The sequence below is a fragment of the Nothobranchius furzeri genome, chromosome 4 (assembly GCF_043380555.1).
Source record: "Nothobranchius furzeri strain GRZ-AD chromosome 4, NfurGRZ-RIMD1, whole genome shotgun sequence".
In the NCBI taxonomy this organism is placed as follows: domain Eukaryota; kingdom Metazoa; phylum Chordata; class Actinopteri; order Cyprinodontiformes; family Nothobranchiidae; genus Nothobranchius; species Nothobranchius furzeri.
The window spans coordinates 56,982,875-57,010,007 of NC_091744.1; the positions used below are offsets into that span (position 1 = coordinate 56,982,875).

General features: G+C 44.7%; 19 non-coding genes across 19 annotated transcripts; all 19 read left to right on the top strand.

Annotated features, from left to right (window-relative positions):
* Positions 1-989: 989 nt before the first annotated feature.
* On the top strand, positions 990-1,071 carry trnal-aag (transfer RNA leucine (anticodon AAG)). Its single transcript has one exon. It is a non-coding gene; the product is annotated as a tRNA-Leu (tRNA).
* Positions 1,072-2,397: 1,326 nt separating this feature from the next.
* Positions 2,398-2,479, top strand: trnal-aag (transfer RNA leucine (anticodon AAG)). The gene has a single exon. It is a non-coding gene; the product is annotated as a tRNA-Leu (tRNA).
* Positions 2,480-5,215: 2,736 nt separating this feature from the next.
* trnal-aag (transfer RNA leucine (anticodon AAG)) lies at positions 5,216-5,303 on the top strand. The gene has a single exon. It is a non-coding gene; the product is annotated as a tRNA-Leu (tRNA).
* Positions 5,304-8,044: 2,741 nt separating this feature from the next.
* Positions 8,045-8,126, top strand: trnal-aag (transfer RNA leucine (anticodon AAG)). Its single transcript has one exon. It is a non-coding gene; the product is annotated as a tRNA-Leu (tRNA).
* A 1,333-nt stretch (positions 8,127-9,459) lies between these two features.
* trnal-aag (transfer RNA leucine (anticodon AAG)) lies at positions 9,460-9,541 on the top strand. Its single transcript has one exon. It is a non-coding gene; the product is annotated as a tRNA-Leu (tRNA).
* Positions 9,542-12,276: 2,735 nt separating this feature from the next.
* Positions 12,277-12,364, top strand: trnal-aag (transfer RNA leucine (anticodon AAG)). The gene has a single exon. It is a non-coding gene; the product is annotated as a tRNA-Leu (tRNA).
* Positions 12,365-13,687: 1,323 nt separating this feature from the next.
* On the top strand, positions 13,688-13,769 carry trnal-aag (transfer RNA leucine (anticodon AAG)). Its single transcript has one exon. It is a non-coding gene; the product is annotated as a tRNA-Leu (tRNA).
* Positions 13,770-15,107: 1,338 nt separating this feature from the next.
* Positions 15,108-15,189, top strand: trnal-aag (transfer RNA leucine (anticodon AAG)). Its single transcript has one exon. It is a non-coding gene; the product is annotated as a tRNA-Leu (tRNA).
* Positions 15,190-16,516: 1,327 nt separating this feature from the next.
* trnal-aag (transfer RNA leucine (anticodon AAG)) lies at positions 16,517-16,598 on the top strand. Its single transcript has one exon. It is a non-coding gene; the product is annotated as a tRNA-Leu (tRNA).
* A 1,326-nt stretch (positions 16,599-17,924) lies between these two features.
* On the top strand, positions 17,925-18,012 carry trnal-aag (transfer RNA leucine (anticodon AAG)). The gene has a single exon. It is a non-coding gene; the product is annotated as a tRNA-Leu (tRNA).
* A 1,338-nt stretch (positions 18,013-19,350) lies between these two features.
* On the top strand, positions 19,351-19,438 carry trnal-aag (transfer RNA leucine (anticodon AAG)). Its single transcript has one exon. It is a non-coding gene; the product is annotated as a tRNA-Leu (tRNA).
* Positions 19,439-19,664: 226 nt separating this feature from the next.
* trnai-uau (transfer RNA isoleucine (anticodon UAU)) lies at positions 19,665-19,736 on the top strand. Its single transcript has one exon. It is a non-coding gene; the product is annotated as a tRNA-Ile (tRNA).
* Positions 19,737-20,774: 1,038 nt separating this feature from the next.
* trnal-aag (transfer RNA leucine (anticodon AAG)) lies at positions 20,775-20,862 on the top strand. The gene has a single exon. It is a non-coding gene; the product is annotated as a tRNA-Leu (tRNA).
* A 226-nt stretch (positions 20,863-21,088) lies between these two features.
* Positions 21,089-21,160, top strand: trnai-uau (transfer RNA isoleucine (anticodon UAU)). The gene has a single exon. It is a non-coding gene; the product is annotated as a tRNA-Ile (tRNA).
* Positions 21,161-23,602: 2,442 nt separating this feature from the next.
* On the top strand, positions 23,603-23,684 carry trnal-aag (transfer RNA leucine (anticodon AAG)). Its single transcript has one exon. It is a non-coding gene; the product is annotated as a tRNA-Leu (tRNA).
* Positions 23,685-25,023: 1,339 nt separating this feature from the next.
* trnal-aag (transfer RNA leucine (anticodon AAG)) lies at positions 25,024-25,105 on the top strand. Its single transcript has one exon. It is a non-coding gene; the product is annotated as a tRNA-Leu (tRNA).
* A 232-nt stretch (positions 25,106-25,337) lies between these two features.
* On the top strand, positions 25,338-25,409 carry trnai-uau (transfer RNA isoleucine (anticodon UAU)). Its single transcript has one exon. It is a non-coding gene; the product is annotated as a tRNA-Ile (tRNA).
* Positions 25,410-26,434: 1,025 nt separating this feature from the next.
* Positions 26,435-26,522, top strand: trnal-aag (transfer RNA leucine (anticodon AAG)). Its single transcript has one exon. It is a non-coding gene; the product is annotated as a tRNA-Leu (tRNA).
* A 226-nt stretch (positions 26,523-26,748) lies between these two features.
* Positions 26,749-26,820, top strand: trnai-uau (transfer RNA isoleucine (anticodon UAU)). The gene has a single exon. It is a non-coding gene; the product is annotated as a tRNA-Ile (tRNA).
* Positions 26,821-27,133: the final 313 nt, after the last annotated feature.

Genomic DNA, 27,133 nt, shown 5'->3' on the forward strand with positions numbered 1-27,133 from the left:
AATGAATCTCCTTAAAATTTAATGCAACCCAAACTGCAGAATCCTGCCTCAGATAAAAACACAATTGCAACTGGACCAGTTTAAAAAAGAAGCTAACGATCTTAGAGAAACTAAAGCCCCCTTCAGACAGGCTTTGAAAAACGTAAATTTTCAGGACTCTATCTGTAAGACCTTTGTGTCTGAATACAAACATCCGATAATGTTTTCCGTAATTAAACCGGGCAACCCCCCTAGTAACAGGTCTGGACTGGTCACGAACAAGGTGGCTGCTTCAGACTGGTGAGGTCGAGTTCCGGACAGGGAGGAGGAGGGGACCGGGGGACACTGTGCACACCTAAGATAGCTTGCTCCTGTAGCATGCGGGGAACCATGGCAGCTCGCCTCCTATGGTACCGTCTAGACGCGCGACGGAGCACATCACACCGCTTCCGTGATTCCTTTAACCATTGAGCTTCATCATCCAGGTCTCTCATGAGTCTATGTTTGCGCAGACTTATGCTTAACATAAGTCCGATCAGTGAGAAGAATTCTATCTCTTCGTCTGCCATGTTTGACTGAATGGCTTTGTTTGGGTAAAATGACGCATGTACACCCGCCACACAATGTTTACGCAATATCTGAATACAGCCCCCCCCCCCCCCCCTCAAACATCTCGAACCTTTCCCTGCTGTGTGAAGGCAGCCGAAAGGACAATTTCCAGTACAAAAGTGGTGTGTCTGAAAACACAGTTCTGGTTAAAAACCGGACTGAATTGTCCACACATATTCCAGAATGGCAATCTGAAAAGGGTTTATGTGAGTCAAGATGCATTACCATTAAATCTCACTACAATTACCTGACTTGATGTTTGCAGAGTATTTATCAATTTAAATGACATGTTAACACGTGACAAGTATTTCTGTGGTACAGCTAACTTGTTATTGGAGGCAAAATGTCCACCCACCTTCAGAGGTCAGTTAATGACAAAGGCATTCAAGGGTTTTCTTTGTGGTAGAGTGGCTGAGTGGTCTAAGGCGCTGGATTAAGGTTCCAGTCTCTAAGGAGGCGTGGGTTCAAATCCCACCTCTGCCATAAACACAACTATGGAAGCATAGATTTAAGTGCACGTGGTACAGTAAATCAATTGTAACACACAGCAATATGTTCAGCAGTGCTTCAATGAGTGCGGCTTTATTCTTGAGATGTTGCATTCTATTTCAACTTTTGGAGACGCTTCAACTGTAGTCAACCTTTAAACCTTCTGTCAGTACTGGCACATTTTTAAAGGTTGCAGATAGGACCATTTGAGAAAGGAGAATTGCCAAGCAGAGTGGCGCAGCGGAAGCGTGCTGGGCCCATAACCCAGAGGTCGATGGATCGAAACCATCCTCTGCTAACAAACCAAAGGACTTCTAGAGCAATTCCAGTTCTTTAATGAATCTCCTTAAATTTTAATGCAACCCAAACTGCAGAATCCTGCCTCAGATAAAAACACAATTGCAACTGGACCAGTTTAAAAAAGAAGCTAACAATCTTAGAGAAACTAAAGCCCCCTTCAGACAGGCTTTGAAAAACGTAAATTTTCAGGACTCTATCTGAAAGACCTTTGTGTCTGAATACAAACATCCGATAATGTTTTCCGTAATTAAACCGGACAACGCCCCTAGTAACAGGTCTGGACTGGTCACGAACAAGGTGGCTGCTTCAGACTGGTGAGGTTGAGTTCCGGACAGGGAGGAGGAGGAGGGGACCGGGGGACACTGTGCACACCTAAGATAGCTTGCTCCTGTAGCATGCGGCGAACCATGGCAGCTCGCCTCCTATGGTACCGTCTAGACGCGCGACGGAGCACTTCACACCGCTTCCGTGATTCCTTTAACCATTGAGCTTCATCACCCAGGTCTCTCATGAGTGTATGTTTGCACAGACTTATGCTTAACATAAGTTCGATCAGTGAGAAGAATTCTATCTCTTCGTCTGCCATGTTTGACTGAATGGCTTTGTTTGGGTAAAATGACGCATGTACACCCGCCACACAATGTTTACGCAATATCTGAATACAGCCCCCCCCCCCAAACATCTCAAACCTTTCCCTGCTGTGTGAAGGCAGCCGAAAGGACAATTTCCAGTACAAAAGTGGTGTGTCTGAAAACACAGTTCTGGTTAAAAACCGGACTGACTTGTCCACACATATTCCAGAATGGCAATCTGAAAAGGGTTTATGTGAGTCAAGATGCATTACCATTAAATCTCACTACAATTACCTGACTTGATGTTTGCAGAGTATTTATCAATTTAAATGACATGTTAACACATGACAAGTATTTCTGTGGTACAGCTAACTTGTTATTGGAGGCAAAATGTCCACCCACCTTCAGAGGTCAGTTAATGACAAAGGCATTCAAGGGTTTTCTTTGTGGTAGAGTGGCCGAGTGGTCTAAGGCGCTGGATTAAGGTTCCAGTCTCTAAGGAGGAGTGGGTTCAAATCCCACCTCTGCCATAAACACAACTATGGAAGCATAGATTTAAGTGCACGTGGTACAGTCAATCGATTGAAACACACAGCAATATGTTCAGCAGTGCTTCGATGAGTGCGGCTTTATTCTTGAGATGTTGCATTCTATTTCAACTTTTGGAGACGCTTCAACTGTAGTCAACCTTTAAACCTTCTGTCAGTACTGGCACATTTTTAAAGGTTGCAGATAGGACCATTTGAGAAAGGAGAATTGCCAAGCAGAGTGGCGCAGCGGAAGCGTGCTGGGCCCATAACCCAGAGGTCGATGGATCAAAACCATCCTCTGCTAACAAACCAAAGGACTTCTAGAGCAATTCCAGTTCTTTAATGAATCTCCTTAAAATTTAATGCAACCCAAACTGCAGAATCCTGCCTCAGATAAAAACACAATTGCAACTGGACCAGTTTAAAAAAGAAGCTAACGATCTTAGAGAAACTAAAGCCCCCTTCAGACAGGCTTTGAAAAACGTAAATTTTCAGGACTCTATCTGAAAGACCTTTGTGTCTGAATACAAACATCCGATAATGTTTTCCGTAATTAAACCGGACAACGCCCCTAGTAACAGGTCTGGACTGGTCACGAACAAGGTGGCTGCTTCAGACTGGTGAGGTCGAGTTCCGGACAGGGAGGAGGAGGAGGGGACCGGGGGACACTGTGCACACCTAAGATAGCTTGCTCCTGTAGCATGCGGCGAACCATGGCAGCTCGCCTCCTATGGTACCGTCTAGACGCGCGACGGAGCACTTCACACCGCTTCCGTGATTCCTTTAACCATTGAGCTTCATCACCCAGGTCTCTCATGAGTCTATGTTTGCACAGACTTATGCTTAACATAAGTTCGATCAGTGAGAAGAATTCTATCTCTTCGTCTGCCATGTTTGACTGAATGGCTTTGTTTGGGTAAAATGACGCATGTACACCCGCCACACAATGTTTACGCAATATCTGAATACAGCCCCCCCCCCCCCAAACATCTCAAACCTTTCCCTGCTGTGTGAAGGCAGCCGAAAGGACAATTTCCAGTACAAAAGTGGTGTGTCTGAAAACACAGTTCTGGTTAAAAACCGGACTGACTTGTCCACACATATTCCAGAATGGCAATCTGAAAAGGGTTTATGTGAGTCAAGATGCATTACCATTAAATCTCACTACAATTACCTGACTTGATGTTTGCAGAGTATTTATCAGTTTAAATGACATGTTAACACGTGACAAGTATTTCTGTGGTACAGCTAACTTGTTATTGGAGGCAAAATGTCCACCCACCTTCAGAGGTCAGTTAATGACAAAGGCATTCAAGGGTTTTATTTGTGGTAGAGTGGCCGAGTGGTCTAAGGCGCTGGATTAAGTTTCCAGTCTCTAAGGAGGAGTGGGTTCAAATCCCACCTCTGCCATAAACACAACTATGGAAGCATAGATTTCAGTGCATGTGGTACAGTCAATCGATTGAAACACAAAGCAATATGTTCACCAGTGCTTCGATGAGTACGCCTTTATTCTTGAGATGTTGCATTCTATTTCAACTTTTGGAGACGCTTCAACTGTAGTCAACTTTAAACCTTCTGTTAGTACTGGCACATTTTTAAAGGTTGCAGATAGGACCATTTGAGAAAGGAGAATTGCCAAGCAGAGTGGCGCAGCGGAAGCGTGCTGGGCCCATAACACAGAGGTCGATGGATCGAAACCATCCTCTGCTAACAAACCAAAGGACTTCTAGAGCAATTCCAGTTCTTTAATGAATCTCCTTAAAATTTAATGCAACCCAAACTGCAGAATCCTGCCTCAGATAAAAACACAATTGCAACTGGACCAGTTTAAAAAAGAAGCTAACGATCTTAGAGAAACTAAAGACCCATTCAGACAGGCTTTGAAAAACGTAAATTTTCAGGACTCTATCTGTAAGACCTTTGTGTCTGAATACAAACATCCGATAATGTTTTCCGTAATTAAACCGGACAACCCCCCTAGTAACAGGTCTGGACTGGTCACGAACAAGGTGGCTGCTTCAGACTGGTGAGGTCGAGTTCCGGACAGGGAGGAGGAGGAGGGGACCGGGGGACACTGTGCACACCTAAGATAGCTTGCTCCTGTAGCATGCGGGGAACCATGGCAGCTCGCCTCCTATGGTACCGTCTAGACGCGCGACGGAGCACTTCACACCGCTTCCGTGATTCCTTTAACCATTGAGCTTCATCATCCAGGTCTCTCATGAGTCTATGTTTGCGCAGACTTATGCTTAACATAAGTCCGATCAGTGAGAAGAATTCTATCTCTTCGTCTGCCATGTTTGACTGAATGGCTTTGTTTGGGTAAAATGACGCATGTACACCCGCCACACAATGTTTACGCAATATCTGAATACAGCCCCCCCCCCTCAAACATCTCGAACCTTTCCCTGCTGTGTGAAGGCAGCCGAAAGGACAATTTCCAGTACAAAAGTGTTGTGTCTGAAAACACAGTTCTGGTTAAAAACCGGACTGAATTGTCCACACATATTCCAGAATGGCAATCTGAAAAGGGTTTATGTGAGTCAAGATGCATTACCATTAAATCTCACTACAATTACATGACTTGATGTTTGCAGAGTATTTATCAATTTAAATGGCATGTTAACACGTGACAAGTATTTCTGTGGTACAGCTAACTTGTTATTGGAGGCAAAATGTCCACCCACCTTCAGAGGTCAGTTAATGACAAAGGCATTCAAGGGTTTTCTTTGTGTTAGAGTGGCCGAGTGGTCTAAGGCGCTGGATTAAGGTTCCAGTCTCTAAGGAGGCGTGGGTTCAAATCCCACCTCTGCCATAAACACAACTATGGAAGCATAGATTTCAGTGCACGTGGTACAGTCAATCGATTGAAACACACAGCAATATGTTCAGCAGTGCTTCGATGAGTACAGCTTTATTCTTGAGATGTTGCATTCTATTTCAACTTTTGGAGACGCTTCAACTGTAGTCAACCTTTAAACCTTCCGTCAGTACTGGCACATTTTTAAAGGTTGCAGATAGGACCATTTGAGAAAGGAGAATTGCCAAGCAGAGTGGCGCAGCGGAAGCGTGCTGGGCCCATAACCCAGAGGTCGATGTATCAAAACCATCCTCTGCTAACAAACCAAAGGACTTCTAGAGCAATTCCAGTTCTTTAATGAATCTCCTTAAAATTTAATGCAACCCAAACTGCAGAATCCTGCCTCAGATAAAAACACAATTGCAACTGGACCAGTTTAAAAAAGAAGCTAACGATCTTAGAGAAACTAAAGCCCCCTTCAGACAGGCTTTGAAAAACGTAAATTTTCAGGACTCTATCTGAAAGACCTTTGTGTCTGAATACAAACATCCGATAATGTTTTCCGTAATTAAACCGGACAACGCCCCTAGTAACAGGTCTGGACTGGTCACGAACAAGGTGGCTGCTTCAGACTCGTGAGGTCGAGTTCCGGACAGGGAGGAGGAGGAGGGGACCGGGGGACACTGTGCACACCTAAGATAGCTTGCTCCTGTAGCATGCGGCGAACCATGGCAGCTCGCCTCCTATGGTACCGTCTAGACGCGCGACGGAGCACTTCACACCGCTTCCGTGATTCCTTTAACCATTGAGCTTCATCACCCAGGTCTCTCATGAGTCTATGTTTGCACAGACTTATGCTTAACATAAGTTCGATCAGTGAGAAGAATTCTATCTCTTCGTCTGCCATGTTTGACTGAATGGCTTTGTTTGGGTAAAATGACGCATGTACACCCGCCACACAATGTTTACGCAATATCTGAATACAGCCCCCCCCCCCCCCCCCCCCCCCCCCCCAAACATCTCGAACCTTTCCCTGCTGTGTGAAGGCAGCCGAAAGGACAATTTCCAGTACAAAAGTGGTGTGTCTGAAAACACAATTCTGGTTAAAAACCGGACTGACTTGTCCACACATATTCCAGAATGGCAATCTGAAAAGGGTTTATGTGAGTCAAGATGCATTACCATTAAATCTCACTACAATTACCTGACTTGATGTTTGCAGAGTATTTATCAATTTAAATGACATGTTAACACGTGACAAGTATTTCTGTGGTACAGCTAACTTGTTATTGGAGGCAAAATGTCCACCCACCTTCAGAGGTCAGTTAATGACAAAGGCATTCAAGGGTTTTCTTTGTGGCCGAGTGGTCTAAGGCGCTGGATTAAGGTTCCAGTCTCTAAGGAGGAGTGGGTTCAAATCCCACCTCTGCCATAAACACAACTATGGAAGCATAGATTTAAGTGCACGTGGTACAGTCAATCGATTGAAACACACAGCAATATGTTCAGCAGTGCTTCGATGAGTGCGGCTTTATTCTTGAGATGTTGCATTCTATTTCAACTTTTGGAGACGCTTCAACTGTAGTCAACCTTTAAACCTTCTGTCAGTACTGGCACATTTTTAAAGGTTGCAGATAGGACCATTTGAGAAAGGAGAATTGCCAAGCAGAGTGGCGCAGCGGAAGCGTGCTGGGCCCATAACCCAGAGGTCGATGGATCAAAACCATCCTCTGCTAACAAACCAAAGGACTTCTAGAGCAATTCCAGTTCTTTAATGAATCTCCTTAAAATTTAATGCAACCCAAACTGCAGAATCCTGCCTCAGATAAAAACACAATTGCAACTGGACCAGTTTAAAAAAGAAGCTAACGATCTTAGAGAAACTAAAGCCCCCTTCAGACAGGCTTTGAAAAACCTAAATTTTCAGGACTCTATCTGAAAGACCTTTGTGTCTGAATACAAACATCCGATAATGTTTTCCGTAATTAAACCGGACAACGCCCCTAGTAACAGGTCTGGACTGGTCACGAACAAGGTGGCTGCTTCAGACTGGTGAGGTCGAGTTCCGGACAGGGAGGAGGAGGAGGGGACCGGGGGACACTGTGCACACCTAAGATAGCTTGCTCCTGTAGCATGCGGCGAACCATGGCAGCTCGCCTCCTATGGTACCGTCTAGACGCGCGACGGAGCACTTCACACCGCTTCCGTGATTCCTTTAACCATTGAGCTTCATCACCCAGGTCTCTCATGAGTCTATGTTTGCACAGACTTATGCTTAACATAAGTTCGATCAGTGAGAAGAATTCTATCTCTTCGTCTGCCATGTTTGACTGAATGGCTTTGTTTGGGTAAAATGACGCATGTACACCCGCCACACAATGTTTACGCAATATCTGAATACAGCCCCCCCCCCCCCCCAAACATCTCGAACCTTTCCCTGCTGTGTGAAGGCAGCCGAAAGGACAATTTCCAGTACAAAAGTGGTGTGTCTGAAAACACAGTTCTGGTTAAAAACCGGACTGAATTGTCCACACATATTCCAGAATGGCAATCTGAAAAGGGTTTATGTGAGTCAAGATGCATTACCATTAAATCTCACTACAATTACCTGACTTGATGTTTGCAGAGTATTTATCAATTTAAATGACATGTTAACACGTGACAAGTATTTCTGTGGTACAGCTAACTTGTTATTGGAGGCAAAATGTCCACCCACCTTCAGAGGTCAGTTAATGACAAAGGCATTCAAGGGTTTTCTTTGTGGTAGAGTGGCTGAGTGGTCTAAGGCGCTGGATTAAGGTTCCAGTCTCTAAGGAGGCGTGGGTTCAAATCCCACCTCTGCCATAAACACAACTATGGAAGCATAGATTTAAGTGCACGTGGTACAGTAAATCAATTGTAACACACAGCAATATGTTCAGCAGTGCTTCGATGAGTGCGGCTTTATTCTTGAGATGTTGCATTCTATTTCAACTTTTGGAGACGCTTCAACTGTAGTCAACCTTTAAACCTTCTGTCAGTACTGGCACATTTTTAAAGGTTGCAGATAGGACCATTTGAGAAAGGAGAATTGCCAAGCAGAGTGGCGCAGCGGAAGCGTGCTGGGCCCATAACCCAGAGGTCGATGGATCAAAACCATCCTCTGCTAACAAACCAAAGGACTTCTAGAGCAATTCCAGTTCTTTAATGAATCTCCTTAAAATTTAATGCAACCCAAACTGCAGAATCCTGCCTCAGATAAAAACACAATTGCAACTGGACCAGTTTAAAAAAGAAGCTAACGATCTTAGAGAAACTAAAGCCCCCTTCAGACAGGCTTTGAAAAACCTAAATTTTCAGGACTCTATCTGAAAGACCTTTGTGTCTGAATACAAACATCCGATAATGTTTTCCGTAATTAAACCGGACAACGCCCCTAGTAACAGGTCTGGACTGGTCACGAACAAGGTGGCTGCTTCAGACTGGTGAGGTCGAGTTCCGGACAGGGAGGAGGAGGAGGGGACCGGGGGACACTGTGCACACCTAAGATAGCTTGCTCCTGTAGCATGCGGCGAACCATGGCAGCTCGCCTCCTATGGTACCGTCTAGACGCGCGACGGAGCACTTCACACCGCTTCCGTGATTCCTTTAACCATTGAGCTTCATCACCCAGGTCTCTCATGAGTCTATGTTTGCACAGACTTATGCTTAACATAAGTTCGATCAGTGAGAAGAATTCTATCTCTTCGTCTGCCATGTTTGACTGAATGGCTTTGTTTGGGTAAAATGACGCATGTACACCCGCCACACAATGTTTACGCAATATCTGAATACAGCCCCCCCCCCCCCCCCCCAAACATCTCGAACCTTTCCCTGCTGTGTGAAGGCAGCCGAAAGGACAATTTCCAGTACAAAAGTGGTGTGTCTGAAAACACAGTTCTGGTTAAAAACCGGACTGAATTGTCCACACATATTCCAGAATGGCAATCTGAAAAGGGTTTATGTGAGTCAAGATGCATTACCATTAAATCTCACTACAATTACCTGACTTGATGTTTGCAGAGTATTTATCAATTTAAATGACATGTTAACACGTGACAAGTATTTCTGTGGTACAGCTAACTTGTTATTGGAGGCAAAATGTCCACCCACCTTCAGAGGTCAGTTAATGACAAAGGCATTCAAGGGTTTTCTTTGTGGTAGAGTGGCTGAGTGGTCTAAGGCGCTGGATTAAGGTTCCAGTCTCTAAGGAGGCGTGGGTTCAAATCCCACCTCTGCCATAAACACAACTATGGAAGCATAGATTTAAGTGCACGTGGTACAGTAAATCAATTGTAACACACAGCAATATGTTCAGCAGTGCTTCGATGAGTGCGGCTTTATTCTTGAGATGTTGCATTCTATTTCAACTTTTGGAGACGCTTCAACTGTAGTCAACCTTTAAACCTTCTGTCAGTACTGGCACATTTTTAAAGGTTGCAGATAGGACCATTTGAGAAAGGAGAATTGCCAAGCAGAGTGGCGCAGCGGAAGCGTGCTGGGCCCATAACCCAGAGGTCGATGGATCGAAACCATCCTCTGCTAACAAACCAAAGGACTTCTAGAGCAATTCCAGTTCTTTAATGAATCTCCTTAAATTTTAATGCAACCCAAACTGCAGAATCCTGCCTCAGATAAAAACACAATTGCAACTGGACCAGTTTAAAAAAGAAGCTAACAATCTTAGAGAAACTAAAGCCCCCTTCAGACAGGCTTTGAAAAACGTAAATTTTCAGGACTCTATCTGAAAGACCTTTGTGTCTGAATACAAACATCCGATAATGTTTTCCGTAATTAAACCGGACAACGCCCCTAGTAACAGGTCTGGACTGGTCACGAACAAGGTGGCTGCTTCAGACTGGTGAGGTCGAGTTCCGGACAGGGAGGAGGAGGAGGGGACCGGGGGACACTGTGCACACCTAAGATAGCTTGCTCCTGTAGCATGCGGCGAACCATGGCAGCTCGCCTCCTATGGTACCGTCTAGACGCGCGACGGAGCACTTCACACCGCTTCCGTGATTCCTTTAACCATTGAGCTTCATCACCCAGGTCTCTCATGAGTCTATGTTTGCACAGACTTATGCTTAACATAAGTTCGATCAGTGAGAAGAATTCTATCTCTTCGTCTGCCATGTTTGACTGAATGGCTTTGTTTGGGTAAAATGACGCATGTACACCCGCCACACAATGTTTACGCAATATCTGAATACAGCCCCCCCCCCCCAAACATCTCAAACCTTTCCCTGCTGTGTGAAGGCAGCCGAAAGGACAATTTCCAGTACAAAAGTGGTGTGTCTGAAAACACAGTTCTGGTTAAAAACCGGACTGACTTGTCCACATATATTCCAGAATGGCAATCTGAAAAGGGTTTATGTGAGTCAAGATGCATTACCATTAAATCTCACTACAATTACCTGACTTGATGTTTGCAGAGTATTTATCAGTTTAAATGACATGTTAACACGTGACAAGTATTTCTGTGGTACAGCTAACTTGTTATTGGAGGCAAAATGTCCACCCACCTTCAGAGGTCAGTTAATGACAAAGGCATTCAAGGGTTTTATTTGTGGTAGAGTGGCCGAGTGGTCTAAGGCGCTGGATTAAGTTTCCAGTCTCTAAGGAGGAGTGGGTTCAAATCCCACCTCTGCCATAAACACAACTATGGAAGCATAGATTTCAGTGCATGTGGTACAGTCAATCGATTGAAACACAAAGCAATATGTTCACCAGTGCTTCGATGAGTACGCCTTTATTCTTGAGATGTTGCATTCTATTTCAACTTTTGGAGACGCTTCAACTGTAGTCAACTTTAAACCTTCTGTTAGTACTGGCACATTTTTAAAGGTTGCAGATAGGACCATTTGAGAAAGGAGAATTGCCAAGCAGAGTGGCGCAGCGGAAGCGTGCTGGGCCCATAACACAGAGGTCGATGGATCGAAACCATCCTCTGCTAACAAACCAAAGGACTTCTAGAGCAATTCCAGTTCTTTAATGAATCTCCTTAAAATTTAATGCAACCCAAACTGCAGAATCCTGCCTCAGATAAAAACACAATTGCAACTGGACCAGTTTAAAAAAGAAGCTAACGATCTTAGAGAAACTAAAGACCCCTTCAGACAGGCTTTGAAAAACGTAAATTTTCAGGACTCTATCTGTAAGACCTTTGTGTCTGAATACAAACATCCGATAATGTTTTCCGTAATTAAACCGGACAACCCCCCTAGTAACAGGTCTGGACTGGTCACGAACAAGGTGGCTGCTTCAGACTGGTGAGGTCGAGTTCCGGACAGGGAGGAGGAGGAGGGGACCGGGGGACACTGTGCACACCTAAGATAGCTTGCTCCTGTAGCATGCGGGGAACCATGGCAGCTCGCCTCCTATGGTACCGTCTAGACGCGCGACGGAGCACTTCACACCGCTTCCGTGATTCCTTTAACCATTGAGCTTCATCATCCAGGTCTCTCATGAGTCTATGTTTGCGCAGACTTATGCTTAACATAAGTCCGATCAGTGAGAAGAATTCTATCTCTTCGTCTGCCATGTTTGACTGAATGGCTTTGTTTGGGTAAAATGACGCATGTACACCCGCCACACAATGTTTACGCAATATCTGAATACAGCCCCCCCCCCTCAAACATCTCGAACCTTTCCCTGCTGTGTGAAGGCAGCCGAAAGGACAATTTCCAGTACAAAAGTGGTGTGTCTGAAAACACAGTTCTGGTTAAAAACCGGACTGAATTGTCCACACATATTCCAGAATGGCAATCTGAAAAGGGTTTATGTGAGTCAAGATGCATTACCATTAAATCTCACTACAATTACATGACTTGATGTTTGCAGAGTATTTATCAATTTAAATGGCATGTTAACACGTGACAAGTATTTCTGTGGTACAGCTAACTTGTTATTGGAGGCAAAATGTCCACCCACCTTCAGAGGTCAGTTAATGACAAAGGCATTCAAGGGTTTTCTTTGTGTTAGAGTGGCCGAGTGGTCTAAGGCGCTGGATTAAGGTTCCAGTCTCTAAGGAGGCGTGGGTTCAAATCCCACCTCTGCCATAAACACAACTATGGAAGCATAGATTTCAGTGCACGTGGTACAGTCAATCGATTGAAACACACAGCAATATGTTCAGCAGTGCTTCGATGAGTACAGCTTTATTCTTGAGATGTTGCATTCTATTTCAACTTTTGGAGACGCTTCAACTGTAGTCAACCTTTAAACCTTCCGTCAGTACTGGCACATTTTTAAAGGTTGCAGATAGGACCATTTGAGAAAGGAGAATTGCCAAGCAGAGTGGCGCAGCGGAAGCGTGCTGGGCCCATAACCCAGAGGTCGATGTATCAAAACCATCCTCTGCTAACAAACCAAAGGACTTCTAGAGCAATTCCAGTTCTTTAATGAATCTCCTTAAAATTTAATGCAACCCAAACTGCAGAATCCTGCCTCAGATAAAAACACAATTGCAACTGGACCAGTTTAAAAAAGAAGCTAACGATCTTAGAGAAACTAAAGCCCCCTTCAGACAGGCTTTGAAAAACGTAAATTTTCAGGACTCTATCTGAAAGACCTTTGTGTCTGAATACAAACATCCGATAATGTTTTCCGTAATTAAACCGGACAACGCCCCTAGTAACAGGTCTGGACTGGTCACGAACAAGGTGGCTGCTTCAGACTGGTGAGGTCGAGTTCCGGACAGGGAGGAGGAGGAGGGGACCGGGGGACACTGTGCACACCTAAGATAGCTTGCTCCTGTAGCATGCGGCGAACCATGGCAGCTCGCCTCCTATGGTACCGTCTAGACGCGCGACGGAGCACTTCACACCGCTTCCGTGATTCCTTTAACCATTGAGCTTCATCACCCAGGTCTCTCATGAGTCTATGTTTGCACAGACTTATGCTTAACATAAGTTCGATCAGTGAGAAGAATTCTATCTCTTCGTCTGCCATGTTTGACTGAATGGCTTTGTTTGGGTAAAATGACGCATGTACACCCGCCACACAATGTTTACGCAATATCTGAATACAGCCCCCCCCCCCCCCAAACATCTCGAACCTTTCCCTGCTGTGTGAAGGCAGCCGAAAGGACAATTTCCAGTACAAAAGTGGTGTGTCTGAAAACACAGTTCTGGTTAAAAACCGGACTGACTTGTCCACACATATTCCAGAATGGCAATCTGAAAAGGGTTTATGTGAGTCAAGATGCATTACCATTAAATCTCACTACAATTACCTGACTTGATGTTTGCAGAGTATTTATCAATTTAAATGACATGTTAACACGTGACAAGTATTTCTGTGGTACAGCTAACTTGTTATTGGAGGCAAAATGTCCACCCACCTTCAGAGGTCAGTTAATGACAAAGGCATTCAAGGGTTTTCTTTGTGGTAGAGTGGCCGAGTGGTCTAAGGCGCTGGATTAAGGTTCCAGTCTCTAAGGAGGAGTGGGTTCAAATCCCACCTCTGCCATAAACACAACTATGGAAGCATAGATTTAAGTGCACGTGGTACAGTCAATCGATTGAAACACACAGCAATATGTTCAGCAGTGCTTCGATGAGTGCGGCTTTATTCTTGAGATGTTGCATTCTATTTCAACTTTTGGAGACGCTTCAACTGTAGTCAACCTTTAAACCTTCTGTCAGTACTGGCACATTTTTAAAGGTTGCAGATAGGACCATTTGAGAAAGGAGAATTGCCAAGCAGAGTGGCGCAGCGGAAGCGTTCTGGGCCCATAACCCAGAGGTCGATGTATCAAAACCATCCTCTGCTAACAAACCAAAGGACTTCTGGAGCAATTCCAGTTCTTTAATGAATCTCCTTAAAATTTAATGCAACCCAAACTGCAGAATCCTGCCTCAGATAAAAACACAATTGCAACTGGACCAGTTTAAAAAAAGAAGCTAACGATCTTAGAGAAACTAAAGCCCCCTTCAGACAGGCTTTGAAAAACGTAAATTTTCAGGACTCTATCTGAAAGACCTTTGTGTCTGAATACAAACATCCGATAATGTTTTCCGTAATTAAACCGGACAACGCCCCTAGTAACAGGTCTGGACTGGTCACGAACAAGGTGGCTGCTTCAGACTGGTGAGGTCGAGTTCCGGACAGGGAGGAGGAGGAGGGGACCGGGGGACACTGTGCACACCTAAGATAGCTTGCTCCTGTAGCATGCGGCGAACCATGGCAGCTCGCCTCCTATGGTACCGTCTAGACGCGCGACGGAGCACTTCACACCGCTTCCGTGATTCCTTTAACCATTGAGCTTCATCACCCAGGTCTCTCATGAGTCTATGTTTGCACAGACTTATGCTTAACATAAGTTCGATCAGTGAGAAGAATTCTATCTCTTCGTCTGCCATGTTTGACTGAATGGCTTTGTTTGGGTAAAATGACGCATGTACACCCGCCACACAATGTTTACGCAATATCTGAATACAGCCCCCCCCCCCCCCCCCCCCCCAAACATCTCGAACCTTTCCCTGCTGTGTGAAGGCAGCCGAAAGGACAATTTCCAGTACAAAAGTGGTGTGTCTGAAAACACAGTTCTGGTTAAAAACCGGACTGACTTGTCCACACATATTCCAGAATGGCAATCTGAAAAGGGTTTATGTGAGTCAAGATGCATTACCATTAAATCTCACTACAATTACCTGACTTGATGTTTGCAGAGTATTTATCAATTTAAATGACATGTTAACACGTGACAAGTATTTCTGTGGTACAGCTAACTTGTTATTGGAGGCAAAATGTCCACCCACTTTCAGAGGTCAGTTAATGACAAAGGCATTCAAGGGTTTTCTTTGTGGTAGAGTGGCCGAGTGGTCTAAGGCGCTGGATTAAGGTTCCAGTCTCTAAGGAGGCGTGGGTTCAAATCCCACCTCTGCCATAAACACAACTATGGAAGCATAGATGTCAGTGCACGTGGTACAGTCAATCGATTGAAACACAAAGCAATATGTTCAGCAGTGCTTCGATGAGTACGCCTTTATTCTTGAGATGTTGCATTCTATTTCAACTTTTGGAGACGCTTCAACTGTAGTCAACCTTTAAACCTTCTGTCAGTACTGGCACATTTTTAAAGGTTGCAGATAGGACCATTTGAGAAAGGAGAATTGCCAAGCAGAGTGGCGCAGCGGAAGCGTGCTGGGCCCATAACCCAGAGGTCGATGGATCGAAACCATCCTCTGCTAACAAACCAAAGGACTTCTAGAGCAATTCCAGTTCTTTAATGAATCTCCTTAAATTTTAATGCAACCCAAACTGCAGAATCCTGCCTCAGATAAAAACACAATTGCAACTGGACCAGTTTAAAAAAGAAGCTAACAATCTTAGAGAAACTAAAGCCCCCTTCAGACAGGCTTTGAAAAACGTAAATTTTCAGGACTCTATCTGAAAGACCTTTGTGTCTGAATACAAACATCCGATAATGTTTTCCGTAATTAAACCGGACAACGCCCCTAGTAACAGGTCTGGACTGGTCACGAACAAGGTGGCTGCTTCAGACTGGTGAGGTCGAGTTCCGGACAGGGAGGAGGAGGAGGGGACCGGGGGGCACTGTGCACACCTAAGATAGCTTGCTCCTGTAGCATGCGGCGAACCATGGCAGCTCGCCTCCTATGGTACCGTCTAGACGCGCGACGGAGCACTTCACACCGCTTCCGTGATTCCTTTAACCATTGAGCTTCATCACCCAGGTCTCTCATGAGTCTATGTTTGCACAGACTTATGCTTAACATAAGTTCGATCAGTGAGAAGAATTCTATCTCTTCGTCTGCCATGTTTGACTGAATGGCTTTGTTTGGGTAAAATGACGCATGTACACCCGCCACACAATGTTTACGCAATATCTGAATACAGCCCCCCCCCCTCAAACATCTCGAACCTTTCCCTGCTGTGTGAAGGCAGCCGAAAGGACAATTTCCAGTACAAAAGTGGTGTGTCTGAAAACACAGTTCTGGTTAAAAACCGGACTGACTTGTCCACACATATTCCAGAATGGCAATCTGAAAACGGTTTATGTGAGTCAAGATGCATTACCATTAAATCTCACTACAATTACCTGACTTGATGTTTGCAGAGTATTTATCAGTTTAAATGACATGTTAACACGTGACAAGTATTTCTGTGGTACAGCTAACTTGTTATTGGAGGCAAAATGTCCACCCACCTTCAGAGGTCAGTTAATGACAAAGGCATTCAAGAGTTTTCTTTGTGGTAGAGTGGCCGAGTGGTCTAAGGCGCTGGATTAAGGTTCCAGTCTCTAAGGAGGCGTGGGTTCAAATCCCACCTCTGCCATAAACACAACTATGGAAGCATAGATTTCAGTGCACGTGGTACAGTCAATCGATTGAAACACAAAGCAATATGTTCACCAGTGCTTCGATGAGTACGCCTTTATTCTTGAGATGTTGCATTCTATTTCAACTTTTGGAGACGCTTCAACTGTAGTCAACTTTAAACCTTCTGTTAGTACTGGCACATTTTTAAAGGTTGCAGATAGGACCATTTGAGAAATGAGAATTGCCAAGCAGAGTGGCGCAGCGGAATGGTGCTGTGCCCATAACCCAGAGGTCGATGGATCGAAACCATCCTCTGCTAACAAACCAAAGGACTTCTAGAGCAATTCCAGTTCTTTAATGAATCTCCTTAAAATTTAATGCAACCCAAACTGCAGAATCCTGCCTCAGATAAAAACACAATTGCAACTGGACCAGTTTAAAAAAGAAGCTAACGATCTTAGAGAAACTAAAGACCCCTTCAGACAGGCTTTGAAAAACGTAAATTTTCAGGACTCTATCTGTAAGACCTTTGTGTCTGAATACAAACATCCGATAATGTTTTCCGTAATTAAACCGGACAACCCCCCTAGTAACAGGTCTGGACTGGTCACGAACAAGGTGGCTGCTTCAGACTGGTGAGGTCGAGTTCCGGACAGGGAGGAGGAGGAGGGGACCGGGGGACACTGTGCACACCTAAGATAGCTTGCTCCTGTAGCATGCGGGGAACCATGGCAGCTCGCCTCCTATGGTACCGTCTAGACGCGCGACGGAGCACTTCACACCGCTTCCGTGATTCCTTTAACCATTGAGCTTCATCATCCAGGTCTCTCATGAGTCTATGTTTGCGCAGACTTATGCTTAACATAAGTCCGATCAGTGAGAAGAATTCTATCTCTTCGTCTGCCATGTTTGACTGAATGGCTTTGTTTGGGTAAAATGACGCATGTACACCCGCCACACAATGTTTACGCAATATCTGAATACAGCCCCCCCCCCTCAAACATCTCGAACCTTTCCCTGCTGTGTGAAGGCAGCCGAAAGGACAATTTCCAGTACAAAAGTGGTGTGTCTGAAAACACAAATCTGGCTAAAAACCGGACTGAATTGTCCACACATATTCCAGAATGGCAATCTGAAAAGGGTTTATGTGAGTCAAGATGCATTACCATTAAATCTCACTACAATTACATGACTTGATGTTTGCAGAGTATTTATCAATTTAAATGACATGTTAACACGTGACAAGTATTTCTGTGGTACAGCTAACTTGTTATTGGAGGCAAAATGTCCACCCACCTTCAGAGGTCAGTTAATGACAAAGGCATTCAAGGGTTTTCTTTGTGTTAGAGTGGCCGAGTGGTCTAAGGCGCTGGATTAAGGTTCCAGTCTCTAAGGAGGCGTGGGTTCAAATCCCACCTCTGCCATAAACACAACTATGGAAGCATAGATTTCAGTGCACGTGGTACAGTCAATCGATTGAAACACACAGCAATATCTTCAGCAGTGCTTCGATGAGTACAGCTTTATTCTTGAGATGTTGCATTCTATTTCAACTTTTGGAGACGCTTCAACTGTAGTCAACCTTTAAACCTTCCGTCAGTACTGGCACATTTTTAAAGGTTGCAGATAGGACCATTTGAGAAAGGAGAATTGCCAAGCAGAGTGGCGCAGCGGAAGCGTGCTGGGCCCATAACCCAGAGGTCGATGTATCAAAACCATCCTCTGCTAACAAACCAAAGGACTTCTAGAGCAATTCCAGTTCTTTAATGAATCTCCTTAAAATTTAATGCAACCCAAACTGCAGAATCCTGCCTCAGATAAAAACACAATTGCAACTGGACCAGTTTAAAAAAGAAGCTAACGATCTTGGAGAAACTAAAGACCCCTTCAGACAGGCTTTGAAAAACGTAAATTTTCAGGACTCTATCTGTAAGACCTTTGTGTCTGAATACAAACATCCGATAATGTTTTCCGTAATTAAACCGGACAACCCCCCTAGTAACAGGTCTGGACTGGTCACGAACAAGGTGGCTGCTTCAGACTGGTGAGGTCGAGTTCCGGACAGGGAGGAGGAGGAGGGGACCGGGGGACACTGTGCACACCTAAGATAGCTTGCTCCTGTAGCATGCGGGGAACCATGGCAGCTCGCCTCCTATGGTACCGTCTAGACGCGCGACGGAGCACTTCACACCGCTTCCGTGATTCCTTTAACCATTGAGCTTCATCACCCAGGTCTCTCATGAGTCTATGTTTGCACAGACTTATGCTTAACATAAGTTCGATCAGTGAGAAGAATTCTATCTCTTCGTCTGCCATGGTTGACTGAATGGCTTTGTTTGGGTAAAATGACGCATGTACACCCGCCACACAATGTTTACGCAATATCTAAATACAGCCCCCCCCCCCCCCCCCCCCCCCCCCCCAAAACATCTCGAACCTTTCCCTGCTGTGTGAAGGCAGCCGAAAGGACAATTTCCAGTACAAAAGTGGTGTGTCTGAAAACACAGTTCTGGTTAAAAACTGGACTGAATTGTCCACACATATTCCAGAATGCCAATCTGAAAAGGGTTTATGTGAGTCAAGATGCATTACCATTAAATCTCACTACAATTACCTGACTTGATGTTTGCAGAGTATTTATCAATTTAAATGACATGTTAACACGTGACAAGTATTTCTGTGGTACAGCTAACTTGTTATTGGAGGCAAAATGTCCACCCACCTTCAGAGGTCAGTTAATGACAAAGGCATTCAAGGGTTTTCTTTGTGTTAGAGTGGCCGAGTGGTCTAAGGCGCTGGATTAAGGTTCCAGTCTTTAAGGAGGCGTGGGTTCAAATCCCACCTCTGCCATAAACACTACTATGGAAGCATAGATTTCAGTGCATGTGGTACAGTCAATCAATTGAAACACACAGCAATATGTTCAGCAGTGCTTCGATGAGTACGCCTTTATTCTTGAGATGTGGCATTCTATTTCAACTTTTGGAGACGCTTCAACTGTAGTCAACCTTTAAACCTTCCGTCAGTACTGGCACATTTTTAAAGGTTGCAGATAGGACCATTTGAGAAAGGAGAATTGCCAAGCAGAGTGGCGCAGCGGAAGCGTGCTGGGCCTATAACCCAGAGGTCGATGGATCGAAACCATCCTCTGCTAACAAACCAAAGGACTTCTGGAGCAATTCCAGTTCTTTAATGAATCTCCTTAAAATTTAATGCAACCCAAACTGCAGAATCCTGCCTCAGATAAAAACACAATTGCAACTGGACCAGTTTAAAAAAGAAGCTAAAGATCTTGGAGAAACTAAAGACCCCTTCAGACAGGCTTTGAAAAACGTAAATTTTCAGGACTCTATCTGTAAGACATTTGTGTCTGAATACAAACATCCGATAATGTTTTCCGTAATTAAACCGGACAACCCCCCTAGTAACAGGTCTGGACTGGTCACGAACAAGGTGGCTGCTTCAGACTGGTGAGGTCGAGTTCCGGACAGGGAGGAGGAGGAGGGGACCGGGGGACACTGTGCACACCTAAGATAGCTTGCTCCTGTAGCATGCGGGGAACCATGGCAGCTCGCCTCCTATGGTACCGTCTAGACGCGCGACGGAGCACTTCACACCGCTTCCGTGATTCCTTTAACCATTGAGCTTCATCACCCAGGTCTCTCATGAGTCTATGTTTGCACAGACTTATGCTTAACATAAGTTCGATCAGTGAGAAGAATTCTATCTCTTCGTCTGCCATGGTTGACTGAATGGCTTTGTTTGGGTAAAATGACGCATGTACACCCGCCACACAATGTTTACGCAATATCTAAATACAGCCCCCCCCCCCCCCCCCCCCCCTCCCCAAACATCTCGAACCTTTCCCTGCTGTGTGAAGGCAGCCGAAAGGACAATTTCCAGTACAAAAGTGGTGTGTCTGAAAACACAGTTCTGGTTAAAAACTCGACTGAATTGTCCACACATATTCCAGAATGCCAATCTGAAAAGGGTTTATGTGAGTCAAGATGCATTACCATTAAATCTCACTACAATTACCTGACTTGATGTTTGCAGAGTATTTATCAATTTAAATGACATGTTAACACGTGACAAGTATTTCTGTGGTACAGCTAACTTGTTATTGGAGGCAAAATGTCCACCCACCTTCAGAGGTCAGTTAATGACAAAGGCATTCAAGGGTTTTCTTTGTGTTAGAGTGGCCGAGTGGTCTAAGGCGCTGGATTAAGGTTCCAGTCTTTAAGGAGGCGTGGGTTCAAATCCCACCTCTGCCATAAACACTACTATGGAAGCATAGATTTCAGTGCATGTGGTACAGTCAATCAATTGAAACACACAGCAATATGTTCAGCAGTGCTTCGATGAGTACGCCTTTATTCTTGAGATGTGGCATTCTATTTCAACTTTTGGAGACGCTTCAACTGTAGTCAACCTTTAAACCTTCCGTCAGTACTGGCACATTTTTAAAGGTTGCAGATAGGACCATTTGAGAAAGGAGAATTGCCAAGCAGAGTGGCGCAGCGGAAGCGTGCTGGGCCTATAACCCAGAGGTCGATGGATCGAAACCATCCTCTGCTAACAAACCAAAGGACTTCTGGAGCAATTCCAGTTCTTTAATGAATCTCCTTAAAATTTAATGCAACCCAAACTGCAGAATCCTGCCTCAGATAAAAACACAATTGCAACTGGACCAGTTTAAAAAAGAAGCTAACGATCTTAGAGAAACTAAAGCCCCCTTCAGACAGGCTTTGAAAAACGTAAATTTTCAGGACTCTATCTGAAAGACCTTTGTGTCTGAATACAAACATCCAATAATGTTTTCCGTAATTAAACCGGACAACGCCCCTAGTAACAGGTCTGGACTGGTCACGAGCAAGGTGGCTGCTTCAGACTGGTGAGGTCGAGTTCCGGACAGGGAGGAGGAGGAGGGGCCCGGGGGACACTGTGCACACCTAAGATAGCTTGCTCCTGTAGCATGCGGCGAACCATGGCAGCTCGCCTCCTATGGTACCGTCTAGACGCGCGACGGAGCACTTCACACCGCTTCCGTGATTCCTTTAACCATTGAGCTTCATCACCCAGGTCTCTCATGAGTCTATGTTTGCACAGACTTATGCTTAACATAAGTTCGATCAGTGAGAAGAATTCTATCTCTTCGTCTGCCATGTTTGACTGAATGGCTTTGTTTGGGTAAAATGACGCATGTACACCCGCCACACAATGTTTACGCAATATCTGAATACAGCCCCCCCCCCCCCCCTCAAACATCTCGAACCTTTTCCTGCTGTGAGAAGGCAGCCGAAAAGACAATTTCCAGTACAAAAGTGGTGTGTCTGAAAACACAGTTCTGGTTAAAAACCGGACTGAATTGTCCACACATATTCCAGAATGCCAATCTGAAAAGGGTTTATGTGAGTCAAGATGCATTACCATTAAATCTCACTACAATTACCTGACTTGATGTTTGCAGAGTATTTATCAATTTAAATGACATGTTAACACGTGACAAGTATTTCTGTGGTACAGCTAACTTGTTATTGGAGGCAAAATGTCCACCCACCTTCAGAGGTCAGTTAATGACAAAGGCATTCAAGGTTTTTCTTTCTGGTAGAGTGGCCGAGTGGTCTAAGACGCTGGATTAATGTTCCAGTCTCTAAGGAGGCGTGGGTTCAAATCCCACCTCTGCCATAAACACAACTATGGAAGCATAGATTTAAGTGCACGTGGTACAGTCAATCTATTGAAACACACAGCAATATGTTCAGCAGTGCTTCGATGAGTGCGGCTTTATTCTTGAGATGTTGCATTCTATTTCAACTTTTGGAGACGCTTCAACTGTAGTCAACCTTTAAACCTTCTGTCAGTACTGGCACATTTTTAAAGGTTGCAGATAGGACCATTTGAGAAAGGAGAATTGCCAAGCAGAGTCGCGCAGCGGAAGCGTGCTGGGCCTATAACCCAGAGGTCGATGGATCGAAACCATCCTCTGCTAACAAACCAAAGGACTTCTGGAGCAATTCCAGTTCTTTAATGAATCTCCTTAAAATTTAATGCAACCCAAACTGCAGAATCCTGCCTCAGATAAAAACACAATTGCAACTGGACCAGTTTAAAAAAGAAGCTAACGATCTTAGAGAAACTAAAGCCCCCTTCAGACAGGCTTTGAAAAACGTAAATTTTCAGGACTCTATCTGAAAGACCTTTGTGTCTGAATACAAACATCCGATAATGTTTTCCGTAATTAAACCGGACAACGCCCCTAGTAACAGGTCTGGACTGGTCACGAGCAAGGTGGCTGCTTCAGACTGGTGAGGTCGAGTTCCGGACAGGGAGGAGGAGGAGGAGGGGCCCGGGGGACACTGTGCACACCTAAGATAGCTTGCTCCTGTAGCATGAGGCGAACCATGGCAGCTCGCCTCCTATGGTACCGTCTAGACGCGCGACGGAGCACTTCACACCGCTTCCGTGATTCCTTTAACCATTGAGCTTCATCACCCAGGTCTCTCATGAGTCTATGTTTGCACAGACTTATGCTTAACATAAGTTCGATCAGTGAGAAGAATTCTATCTCTTCGTCTGCCATGTTTGACTGAATGGCTTTGTTTGGGTAAAATGACGCATGTACACCCGCCACACAATGTTTACGCAATATCTGAATACAGCCCCCCCCCCCCCCAAACATCTCGAACCTTTCCCTGCTGTGAGAAGGCAGCCGAAAAGACAATTTCCAGTACAAAAGTGGTGTGTCTGAAAACACAGTTCTGGTTAAAAACCGGACTGAATTGTCCACACATATTCCAGAATGGCAATCTGAAAAGGGTTTATGTGAGTCAAGATGCATTACCATTAAATCTCACTACAATTACCTGACTTGATGTTTGCAGAGTATTTATCAATTTAAATGACATGTTAACACGTGACAAGTATTTCTGTGGTACAGCTAACTTGTTATTGGAGGCAAAATGTCCACCCACCTTCAGAGGTCAGTTAATGACAAAGGCATTCAAGGGTTTTCTTTGTGGTAGAGTGGCCGAGTGGTCTAAGGCGCTGGATTAAGGTTCCAGTCTCTAAGGAGGCGTGGGTTCAAATCCCACCTCTGCCATAAACACAACTATGGAAGCATAGATTTAAGTGCACGTGGTACAGTCAATCGATTGAAACACACAGCAATTTGTTCTTCAGTGCTTCGATGAGTGTGGCTTTATTCTTGAGATGTTGCATTCTATTTCAACTTTTGGAGACACTTCAACTGTAGTCAACCTTTAAACCTTCTGTCAGTACTGGCACATTTTTAAAGGTTGCAGATAGGACCATTTGAGAAAGGAGAATTGCCAAGCAGAGTGGCGCAGCGGAAGCGTGCTGGGCCCATAACCCAGAGGTCGATGGATCGAAACCATCCTCTGCTAACAAACCAAAGGACTTCTAGAGCAATTCCAGTTCTTTAATGAATCTCCTTAAATTTTAATGCAACCCAAACTGCAGAATCCTGCCTCAGATAAAAACACAATTGCAACTGGACCAGTTTAAAAAAGATGCTAACAATCTTAGAGAAACTAAAGCCCCCTTCAGACAGGCTTTGAAAAACGTAAATTTTCAGGACTCTATCTGAAAGACCTTTGTGTCTGAATACAAACATCCGATAATGTTTTCCGTAACTAAACCGGACAACGCCCCTAGTAACAGGTCTGGACTGGTCACGAACAAGGTGGCTGCTTCAGACTGGTGAGGTCGAGTTCCGGACAGGGAGGAGGAGGAGGGGACCGGGGGACACTGTGCACACCTAAGATAGCTTGCTCCTGTAGCATGCGGCGAACCATGGCAGCTCGCCTCCTATGGTACCGTCTAGACGCGCGACGGAGCACTTCACACCGCTTCCGTGATTCCTTTAACCATTGAGCTTCATCACCCAGGTCTCTCATGAGTCTATGTTTGCACAGACTTATGCTTAACATAAGTCCGATCAGTGAGAAGAATTCTATCTCTTCGTCTGCCATGTTTGACTGAATGGCTTTGTTTGGGTAAAATGACGCATGTACACCCGCCACACAATGTTTACGCAATATCTGAATACAGCCCCCCCCCCCCCCCCCCCCCCTCAAACATCTCGAACCTTTCCCTGCTGTGTGAAGGCAGCCGAAAGGACAATTTCCAGTACAAAAGTGGTGTGTCTGAAAACACAGTTCTGGTTAAAAACCGGACTGACTTGTCCACACATATTCCAGAATGGCAATCTGAAAAGGGTTTATGTGAGTCAAGATGCATTACCATTAAATCTCACTACAATTACCTGACTTGATGTTTGCAGAGTATTTATCAATTTAAATGACATGTTAACACGTGACAAGTATTTCTGTGGTACAGCTAACTTGTTATTGGAGGCAAAATGTCCACCCACCTTCAGAGGTCAGTTAATGACAAAGGCATTCAAGGGTTTTCTTTTTGGTAGAGTGGCCGAGTGGTCTAAGGCGCTGGATTAAGGTTCCAGTCTCTAAGGAGGCGTGGGTTCAAATCCCACCTCTGCCATAAACACTACTATGGAAGCATAGATTTCAGTGCATGTGGTACAGTCAATCAATTGAAACACACAGCAATATGTTCAGCAGTGCTTCGATGAGTACGCCTTTATTCTTGAGATGTGGCATTCTATTTCAACTTTTGGAGACGCTTCAACTGTAGTCAACCTTTAAACCTTCCGTCAGTACTGGCACATTTTTAAAGGTTGCAGATAGGACCATTTGAGAAAGGAGAATTGCCAAGCAGAGTGGCGCAGCGGAAGCGTGCTGGGCCTATAACCCAGAGGTCGATGGATCGAAACCATCCTCTGCTAACAAACCAATGGACTTCTGGAGCAATTCCAGTTCTTTAATGAATCTCCTTAAAATTTAATGCAACCCAAACTGCAGAATCCTGCCTCAGATAAAAACACAATTGCAACTGGACCAGTTTAAAAAAGAAGCTAACGATCTTGGAGAAACTAAAGACCCCTTCAGACAGGCTTTGAAAAACGTAAATTTTCAGGACTCTATCTGTAAGACCTTTGTGTCTGAATACAAACATCCGATAATGTTTTCCGTAATTAAACCGGACAACCCCCCTAGTAACAGGTCTGGACTGGTCACGAACAAGGTGGCTGCTTCAGACTGGTGAGGTCGAGTTCCGGACAGGGAGGAGGAGGAGGGGACCGGGGGACACTGTGCACACCTAAGATAGCTTGCTCCTGTAGCATGCGGGGAACCATGGCAGCTCGCCTCCTATGGTACCGTCTAGACGCGCGACGGAGCACTTCACACCGCTTCCGTGATTCCTTTAACCATTGAGCTTCATCACCCAGGTCTCTCATGAGTCTATGTTTGCACAGACTTATGCTTAACATAAGTTCGATCAGTGAGAAGAATTCTATCTCTTCGTCTGCCATGGTTGACTGAATGGCTTTGTTTGGGTAAAATGACGCATGTACACCCGCCACACAATGTTTACGCAATATCTAAATACAGCCCCCCCCCCCCCCAAACATCTCGAACCTTTCCCTGCTGTGTGAAGGCAGCCGAAAGGACAATTTCCAGTACAAAAGTGGTGTGTCTGAAAACACAGTTCTGGTTAAAAACTGGACTGAATTGTCCACACATATTCCAGAATGCCAATCTGAAAAGGGTTTATGTGAGTCAAGATGCATTACCATTAAATCTCACTACAATTACCTGACTTGATGTTTGCAGAGTATTTATCAATTTAAATGACATGTTAACACGTGACAAGTATTTCTGTGGTACAGCTAACTTGTTATTGGAGGCAAAATGTCCACCCACCTTCAGAGGTCAGTTAATGACAAAGGCATTCAAGGGTTTTCTTTGTGTTAGAGTGGCCGAGTGGTCTAAGGCGCTGGATTAAGGTTCCAGTCTTTAAGGAGGCGTGGGTTCAAATCCCACCTCTGCCATAAACACTACTATGGAAGCATAGATTTCAGTGCATGTGGTACAGTCAATCAATTGAAACACACAGCAATATGTTCAGCAGTGCTTCGATGAGTACGCCTTTATTCTTGAGATGTGGCATTCTATTTCAACTTTTGGAGACGCTTCAACTGTAGTCAACCTTTAAACCTTCCGTCAGTACTGGCACATTTTTAAAGGTTGCAGATAGGACCATTTGAGAAAGGAGAATTGCCAAGCAGAGTGGCGCAGCGGAAGCGTGCTGGGCCTATAACCCAGAGGTCGATGGATCGAAACCATCCTCTGCTAACAAACCAAAGGACTTCTGGAGCAATTCCAGTTCTTTAATGAATCTCCTTAAAATTTAATGCAACCCAAACTGCAGAATCCTGCCTCAGATAAAAACACAATTGCAACTGGACCAGTTTAAAAAAGAAGCTAACGATCTTAGAGAAACTAAAGCCCCCTTCAGACAGGCTTTGAAAAACGTAAATTTTCAGGACTCTATCTGAAAGACCTTTGTGTCTGAATACAAACATCCAATAATGTTTTCCGTAATTAAACCGGACAACGCCCCTAGTAACAGGTCTGGACTGGTCACGAGCAAGGTGGCTGCTTCAGA